The sequence below is a fragment of the Sander vitreus genome, chromosome 17, assembly GCF_031162955.1.
Source record: "Sander vitreus isolate 19-12246 chromosome 17, sanVit1, whole genome shotgun sequence".
In the NCBI taxonomy this organism is placed as follows: domain Eukaryota; kingdom Metazoa; phylum Chordata; class Actinopteri; order Perciformes; family Percidae; genus Sander; species Sander vitreus.
Window position 1 is genome coordinate 31,203,970 of NC_135871.1, and position 10,000 is coordinate 31,213,969.

Here is a 10,000-nt window from a genome sequence, read left to right on the forward strand (position 1 = left end):
ATGGAGGATGTTTTTAGGACTTCAGGGATAAGGCTGGACATCTCCGATCTACACAGTACAGGGATAGCAGCTTCAAGGAAACACAGAACACTTTTCACAACTGCAGAAAACAGGATTGAAACGATAAAACAGGAATTACTGTAAACTCTCAAATAATGGCCCAGATATAAAGTAGAAAGAGGAAATTATTTTGACTAAATCAGCCTGGTTTGTAAGAACATTTGATCATATTTTGGACAGAAGCATCCCTCTTCTTTACGTTAAATACTTAGTTTACATAACAAACATACTTTATTTTAACCCAAACAATGATCTTCTCCTAAACATTTTAAGTGATGAGTTGGGAATGAGAATGAGAACTTGCAAACGGTCCTTGAACGTGGCGTGCTATGAGATCACGTTGAGTAGAGACGTAACATCAGCAAACAAGGCACAAGTCTAACATTATTTATCAGAGGGGCTAACGCTGCGTTCTCGCCGTCATATGGGAGAGATGGGAAACGTTTGACTCGCAGACGTCACACGACATCTTTGTAAGATTGTTGTATGATTGCAGAATTATGGTACGTGTCCACTGCCTAGCATCGTTTCCACGCTAGAGCTGAAGATCGTTGACCTACTTTCTATCATTTTACACGCTCTTGGGACGGGCTCCGGCTTGAGCTCCTGGTTGCGCGGTAAATGAGCGGTCAGGTGATGCGTTTCGATTAGCGTGAACATGGACGCTGAGGAGGTGAAACGGAGGCTGGCTTCTGGAGGACTTATTTTATTTCTTTGTTCCAACTTCCAAGTGGCCGGTAGCCTCCGTTAGTCATGAATAAATGATGTCATTCTCGACAAAAGGCTAAAGAGCTGTATGTGTGCGTGCTCACATTTGAATAATGTCGGGCTGTAAACGGGTTCGGGCTTTTAAAAAGCTGTCAATCAAAATGTACTTGTCGGGCTCGATTACAGCTCTATTTCACGCTTCCCATTCATTGTCTCTGTAAGCAGCCACGCAATGCATTCTTTCGGGCTTGAGTTGGCCGCTCCTCGTTTGCATAACGTTAAATCCAGGCTACTTTATGCAAATCAGGGGCGTCAAACCGACTAGCCGCCTCTCAAAAAATATTTTAAAAAATATCTCTTTGATTGAATGAATTTGATCCAGTTTCTACATCAGAAATTTGGGTTTCTTTCAACCAAATTGTCAAAAAACAACGCTCTTCACAAGTAAAAAAATGAATGATCAGTTGTCTACTTTCTACTATTGAATTTGGGTGTTTTATTCAATGTTATAGCATTTGAAGCAAACATTATAAAAGAACGTTGGAAAACAATAACAGAAATGTAAAAAAAAAACAGAAAAAATCTGAAAAAGTGAGAAAAATGTTGGGAAAAGCGACACGTGTCGGAAAAGAACAGTTTTAACAAAGTGATCAACTAAAAACTAATGCTAGCCGAAGCTATATTTGATATTAATTTTTGACCTTTTGGTAAGAAGATATGGTGAAGAAAAGATATGCACAGATGAGATAACCTTTGTGGTTAGATTTGGGACTATATATATATATATATATATATATGCGTCACGCAGGCAGTGTGCAAGCTCTAACCTGTTAACATGGGGGCCGAAATAAAAACGGACACGTCACGCAGCTGACATGCTCACGCCACGCAGCCAGTGTGCAGGAGCCCCTTAAGGTCCCATGAGGTCCACCGGAAGGAGAGGGACCTCGCCTCTCTATTGGGGTTCACCAGATACACCCGAAGGGCTGTCTGCTACAAGCCATGCATACTACAGCCTTTTATGTCCGTTTCTGTGGATCCGTGTGAATGCAGAAAGTATTCAAAACAATGCCGTCTGAACGCAGAACTTTTTAAAAAAACATATCGGAAAAACCCTTTTGTTTCGGGCGTGACCGTTGTCGTGTAAATGTAGCCTAAATCATTCCCCTTTTTTGCTGAGGATCCTCTGGAACCTCCTAAAGGACCCTTGGGGGTCCCCCGATCTTACTTTGGGAACCATTGATCTAAACCAACCAATCAAACCAATTCTTACCCACAGTTAATTCTTTCCTCGTTGCTTCATTTCCAACTAGGCCATTAACCGGCTTTTATTTGAGCATTTACAGTATTCCACGTCCCATTCTGGCGAACACACTCATTCATTGTTCTCACTCACACACACACACACATACTCATGCCACTTATAGTTGCTTGATTGATATGTAGGAGGAAGTACAAAATAACAGCAAGAAGAACAGGCCACACAAAGGTAGAGAAATACTAAATACTTTAGATTCAAGCCCCTGAACGTACAGTAGAAACCAAAACATCGCTCAGCTAAGATGAGCGTATACGAGGAGCCCGTGGCGTCAGCCCCAGGCTGTCAGACCCTGAATGCATCTCACTGTTTTAGGGACACTGGCGTGTTGTTATCTGAGATAGGCTATGGCTTTGGCTCCGGTAAGAGCAGGAGAAGGGGGGGGCGCCGTCGTGGGAAAACTTAACTTGGACAAAGTCAGCCAACAACCAAAACGTCGTCTCTCCTCTTCAAGTGTTCAAGACGATTTTTATTTATTTATTTATTTTTTTTGTGCCTCCGCTCGTCTGTCTTTTACACCGCCGTCAGTTTAGAAAAATAGAAATCAGGAAAAACAGCGTTACAAAAATAAAACCAAAAACTTCGTCCGATGTCTAAAATCCACACGACAACGTCACACAAACATGGACTGATATTGCACAGCGAGGGATTTCTTCTTCCGATATGAAGTAAATCACTGACACAATTTGTAGAAAAACCAAAAGAAAAAAAACACGTTGAAGGACGTTAAAATGATCAAAAGTTGCATGTACTCATTAGGTTTGCTCTTTTTATTTTTTTTTATCCAGAGAGACCAAGTGAGAGCAGCTGCACGATCCCAGGCCCTCCTACATCAGGCAGTAAATCCTCTGAGTCCTGCTCCAAAAACAAGAAGAATTGAAGAAGAACAAAGCAAAAGCAAAAGCTTCAGAAGTATCACTGGTGAATTTTTTGATTGAAGGCACAGAGATCCAAAAAAAGGGTGGTACTGTAGATGCTGTTTGTTGTGAAGTGCAGCAGCAGTTCTGTGTGTGTTTGCGTGTCCTGGCAGAGGTTGGGGGGGGGGGGGGGTTCCCGCGGGGCAGATCGACTCTCCTGATGATCGGAGGGCAGGGCGTCAACTCTCTGAGGAGACACAAACAGAGGACAAGATTTTAGTGATTTTATGGAATCATTCATTTGTTCATTCACACTGTATTTATACTAGTCGTGCATTGCCAGACCTTCTTCCACAGCTCTGCGGAGGAAGGTCTGGCTAGTCCACACAGCATTCCTGGATGGGAGGAAAATGTGCTCTGGTTTATTGGCATTTCTTTAAACCAATCACAATCATCTTGGGCGGGACTAAGCTCCAGACGGAGCCACGGTGCCTCTGCTAAATAGTCTCAGGAAGGAGCTTGTTTTGGTGGAACATGTGGACGTTCAAAAGTAGTTTTAGTTGTGCAACAGAAAACTCAGATTGGACAGATAGTCTAGCTAGCTGTCTGGATTTACCCTGCAGAGATCTGAGGAGCAGTTAACCATAGTCCTCACAAATCCAGCCGGAGGTTAGAACGCCAACACAGAGACAGAGGAAGGGGACGCACATCAGCGAGATTGCTCCTGCAAACATTGTGGATATAGACTATATTTATACTAGAGAAATCATTGAGGGGCAGCTTGCATTTACAGTAACATTTGGCGTTTTTCCATTCATTTTTATTTATTTTTTTTACCTTTAATTATCCAGTTAAGTCGATTGAGAACAAATTCTCATTTGCAACGACGACGACCTGTCACATTCACACAGGTCCACATTCATACCTGGAAGCTGCCCAGTACTACCACAGTCTGATCTGATCACATTCATACTGGAAGCTGCCCAGTACCACCACAGTCTGATCTGATCACATTCATACTGGACGCTGCCCAGTACCACCACAGTCTGATCTGATCACATTCATACTGGAAGCTGCCCAGTACCACCACAGTCTGATCTGCTGGCTGGCCCAACCCGATCTCACGGCAGTTTGTGTAAATGTCACGTTATTTTGAATCTATTGATACGTGTTCACGGGGGACGTTTTTCTCATTTTTTTCGTGGTGGCCAGCACGAAATACACTACGGGAAAGGATGCCTCACACGCCGGGAGACGGCCGAAAAGGACGCCTCACGTAGGCGGCGCCAGGGAGAGGCTAGGGGGCGCTGTAGCTACCCCTAGGATTGCCATAGCACCCCCAAGAAATTGCTGTGGTTGATTTATAAATAAATAAAAAATCGTTAATGTGTAAATAGTATAATTTATATTTGAAAAATGAATAAATACATTAATAAAACAAACCGATTATTTTTAGGCTACAACACACAGGTGATCGTATTCGGCCAAAGGGTGCAGCACACATTGAACTTTTGACCTTACTTCCGCAGTAACGTATTCACAAAGAAGAACAAGAGCTCAATATTTGGAGCCGTTAGGATTAGAGAAGTGAGTCTAACGCTAGCAATGGATAGTTTTCTACTCCCTAAAACGTCAAGGTGTGGAGACTTTATCAAAACCTGTAAATGAGACTAAGAGATATGGTGAACCTGTCACCAACCGGGACGAAGAAAAGCAGCCGGAGGAAGGTGATCTAACCACAGCTGTGATTGCTGCTGAGGATGCTTAACGTCACCCTGCTGTACATGACATTAGACCAGGGGTTCGCACAGCCAGGCCACAGTGTGTGAGTCAGCTGATAGGGGTCCATGCAAAAACTTTACTCTTATATCTGTCTCGTAGAAGAACATTACAGTGAACATGTGTTTTGTGTGAATGTGAATAAATGGATCACCGAATCTAAAGTTATACAGCGCACGACATCGGTTTATTTTTAGCCCAGAAAACATGTTCGCCCTCAGTGGCTTATTTAGATATATTAAGTCACTACAGATATGACTACATTATTTTGACCATATGTGCAAGTGTGAAAACTGTGTGAGGATACATGCGCGTGTGTGTTTAATGTGTGTGCTTGGCTATGGGTGGTGTATTTGGCCTGCTGCATTAATCTTCTGAGCCACTGTATGAGAGCTGCAGTAATGATTGTTTGAACCTGGCTTGTTGGCTGGTATTTGAAATATGTTTGGTGGGCTAATCAGAGTGCTATGGTGCTGTTGTATCGGCAACTTTAAGTCAATCTCTCTCGTTCGCTCGCTTAGTAAACGGCGGCGGGGGTGGGTGGGCATCTGTGCGAGTGTGTGTAATGTTAGGCTGTTAGTGTCAAGGGAAACTCAAAATTTTAGAGCACCCTCACTAAAACGTCCAGCAACCCCAAAGCACCAGCTAAAGAACATCTCTGGCGCCGCCACTGACGCCTCATATGCCAGGAGACAGCCGTGGGGGACGGCCGCTGGGGACGGCCGCTGGGGACGCACGACAATAACGGGATGGCGGAGGTTGGGTTTAGGAAAAACACTACGGGGAAAGGACGCCTCACACGCCGGGAGATGGCCACTGGGGACGCGCTACAATAACGGGACGGTTGTGATTAGGAAGACTACGGGGAAACAAAACGCCACACGCAGGACGCGATCCCCTGTCTCCTGGGTGAAAGTCCTGTGTTATTTGACCCATCCACCCCCCCTGACCAACCTCCCTACGCGGATTTTCGGCTTTTCATACCACTCCCTACCTTTTTCGTGCTGTGACCACGAAATATGCTTCCCATTGAAATACATTACTTCACATTTTCATGCTGGCCACCACGAAAAAAACAAGAAAAACGTCCCAGTGAACTCGAAACAATAGATTAAATAACGTGACAATTTCACGAACTGCCGTGAGACTGGGCTGGCTGGCCACTGAGCAGCTCCACTGGAGCGGTTGGGGTTACGGGCCTTGCTCAAGGGCCCCTCAGTGGTAGTAATGAGGGAGGGACAAGCGCTGCTCTTTCACTTTCCCCACCCAGATTTTATCCTGTTGGTCTGGGGATTGCACATTTTTAAATGGGTATATGGAAACCCTGGAGATTTCTTAGTGGGTATACTGCATATAACGTAGACTACACCAATGGGTGATTTAATTATGAAGGTTAAATCCTCAAAATAAACAAAAACAACCTGTGAGATGCATTCCTAACTCCAGACGGATTCAGTTTAATCACACAGTTTTAAGAAAGCAAAGTGTGATCATTTGGTAAAATGTGTGGTTCCTGAGAGTGGGTGTTCTGTGCGGGACGGTCGACAGCTTCGGGGTCGATACGAACCCTCCCACCCCCCACCTTTCAACATCTTCCTCGAAGTTAATCCCTCCCGCAGCGGCAGATGGTGCTCGGAGCATCCATGGCAGTGCCCTCAACAGCTCCTGTAGTTATGAATGATTGCACGGTCTTAGGCATTAAGTCGGATCAGCGTAATCCACTGCAGCATATGCAGCCGACCGCAGGGCCAAATCCAGCAGGCAGGGGAACTTTCCTTTCCTTTACTTTCCCCTCGCCAAATGCCCTCCGAGGAAGCCGTGAGGTGTTCACACGACTGCTGAATTAAACACACGCTCAAGTGAAGCTCTTGACAAAAACTAGAGGTTGGATTCTGCAGGCTGAGATTAGAAGATAAACGTTTAATCTCATTTTGTTCACCTAAAATTCACACCAGAGGTTGAATATAACATTGAAACAATAAAAACTAGGAGGTGAAGTGATGCCATGTATCCGCATAGAGACATCTCTTGTTAAGAGACTGCCCTCCCCCGAAAAACGCTCCCAGACGTCGTTTGTTCAACAGCAATAACGACCTATATTTACATTTATAGTGACCGTAGTAATTAACGTCACAAAAGGTGTTTCCATTAGCAGTTCCTAATGCCACCGTAGAGGCCACCAACATACAAAAACATCCACGTTTAAGCTTAAACGTAAAATCACAAAATGCATAATTCATATAAAAATCATGTCATGAATCTCTAGGTTTACATTTTACAATAAAAATGTGCAGATAAATCTCCCCGTCTGTAATATTTCTAATCCCCCTTTCCAATGCCTTCTCACATTTTCCTTTTTTCATTCATAACATAAACAAATCCCTTCGCCCTACAGTGACCTCGCCTGCAAAGATTCTTCTGAATGGCTTATAGTCATCAATGATCCTGTAATCACTGCAAGATCCAACAGATTGATGATTACTTACCCGCTAACCCTAACTGTCAGTGTGTCAATCTCAAACTATGAGTCATCAGTCCAGTCTGAGACATTTAAAGCCCAGTTCAGACAAAAGATTTGCGACGAGACGAAACCGTTTTAGAACGTCGTAAAGAAAAGTTTCAGCGGTCTGAAGCGGCTCGTCTCAGCTCGACTCAAACCAGCTGATGGTGTCGCTGCGACTCAGCTGGTCGAGTCTCCAGAGGCTGGTTTTAGAACGTAAGAGACGTCTCCTGTTTCAACAGCCGATAGAGAAGACAGCTGGTGGAGTCTCCAGAGGCTGGTTTTAGAACGTAAAGACGTCTCCTGTTTCAACAGCCAATAGAGAAGTCAGCTGGTCGAGTCTCCAGAGGCTGGTTTTAGACCGTAAGAGACGTCTCCTGTTTCTACAGCCAATAGAGAAGTCAGCTGGTGGAGTCTCCAGAGGCTGGTTTTTAGACCGTAAGAGACGTCTCCTGTTTCTACAGCCAATAGAGAAGTCAGCTGGTGGAGTCTCCAGAGGCTGGTTTTAGAACGTAAGAGACGTCTCCTGTTTCTACAGCCGATAAAGAAGTCAGCTGGTGGAGTCTCCAGAGGCTGGTTTTACAACGTAAGAGACGTCTCCTGTTTCTACAGCCAATAGAGAAGTCAGCTGGTCGAGTCTCCAGAGGCTGGTTTTAGAACGTAAGAGACGTCTCCTGTTTCAACAGCCGATAGAGAAGACAGCTGTTAAAATCAGCTTTAAACTATAGAAATAAAATGATCCATAATCCATTTTATTTCTGTGTTGTCCACGAATATAGGGTAAAGGATATAAATACAGACATTCCTGTAATCTGACATTGCAATGTCTGCTGTACAGAATTAATGTTTCTCAGCTGGAGCGTGCAGTGCGTGCTTGTCTGACCTCGCTGTCTACAGAACGTTATCACTCAGCAGTGTGGATGCTCCCATCGTTGTAGTTATAGTTATGGTTCTTGGTTTGGACGGCCCTTAAATGTATTGATGTTCTGACATTTTGGACAGGAAATGTTATTATTTAATTAAGAGACTCCAGTTTAGGGGCCCTTTAGTGCCTTTGAGTAATTTTGTCAGAGCCCTACGGCATCGTCCACGACGACAAACAGCACCTCTGATTAATATTTAGATCATTTAATAACGGTTTTGGGTAGCTGCTTACCGACTTCTCCTGCTAAAAGCTAAGGAGTTAGCCATCACGGGAGTGTCTTTGGTGTTTTTGTAGCCTTTACAGAAGGTTTTCTATCCAGCCTGGAACTTGTGCCTCTTTTCAGAGTTGTTCAGCAATACATTCAGACTCTTACATCCAAGATTTATCCACTGGATGTCCATAATTTATCACGTTTTCGTTTTTTTTATTTTAAGAGTTTCGGGACTAGGCGCCCAAAAATGGCTCGCTAGCGCCCCCTACAAAGTTAAAGAAATTGAGCCCCTGCAGTGCGTTTAACGTAGACTCACGAAAGTTGGTAAGCATATGTAACATGTCAAGATGTACAAAAAACGTCATTGGAGCCATACCCTAAACCCAACAGGAAGTCCGCCATTTTGCTTTCAAAGTTCGAAATTAATGCGATTTTGGCCATTTCCACATGTCGTACTTTAACGAACTCCTCCGAGAGATTTCATCCGATCGACTTCAAATTCGGTCTGTGCCATCTTAAGACGTTAAAGATGAAAAGTTATTTAAAGAAAAACTTTTCGTCATAGGGCGTGGCCGTGGCAGGGCGGCCATTTTGTGCGTTTCGCCATCGAAACAGGAAGTGGGTGTAACTTGTGTACATTGTCCAATTGGCTCGAAACTTTTCAGGATTCATAAGAGACCAACCCTGAGGACAAATAAAGGCCGATATTTACTTAAAGTCATAGCGCCCCCTAGTGGCAACAGGAAGTAGGCCTAAAAGTCAAGGTGCTATACTTTAACGAACTACTCCTAGAGATTTCGTCCGATGGACTTCAACCTTGGTCTGTACCATCTCAGCACCTTAAAGATGAAAAGTTATTAAAAGAAAAACTTTTCATCATACGGTGTGGGCATGGCGTGGCGGCCATTTTGAGTGTTTAGCGATGAACAAAGAAATTGTTGTAACTTGAGTGTACGTTGTCGTATCTGCCCGAAATTTCTCACGATTGACAAGGGTCAAGGTCTGAGGAAATCTACAGGCCAATATTGACTTTTGGTCATAGCGCCCCCCGCTGGCAACAGGAAATCTGCCTTATATGACAAACATCATCTGATTTAAATGAAACTTATAATGTGTGGTCTGCATGTGATACCGAGCCAGCCCTATAATATAACCACGCCCACTTACTCAGACCACGCCCCCTTTCATACCATTTGAACCATTTAAGGTAGAGTCTTGTGTGAGGTGTCATTGAACTCAGCAGAGAGTACCTTCTTCATTGGTGATGGTTTGGCCTGCCCCCTAAACTTTAGCCGTGCCCCCTTTTATAACTAATGAACTGTATGACGTAGAGTCTTGTGTGAGGTACCATTGAACCCTGCAGGGAGTTCTCTTTTCATTGATGACGATTTACCCCAATCCCTATGCTTTTGCCACGCCCCCTTTCACAGCTAATGAACTGTATGACGTAGAGTCTTGTGTGAGTTACCATTGAACCCTGCAGGGAGTTCCCTTTTCAGTGGTGATGATTTGCAGTGTCTGAGTGCCGCGCAAATGCATGGTCGCAAGGAACGGCGTCCGCCAGTAACCCCGACACGTGCAGAGGTGCGAGGGCCGGTCCATCGCTGCGACGGCCCGTCCATCGCTGCGACGGCCCGTCCAT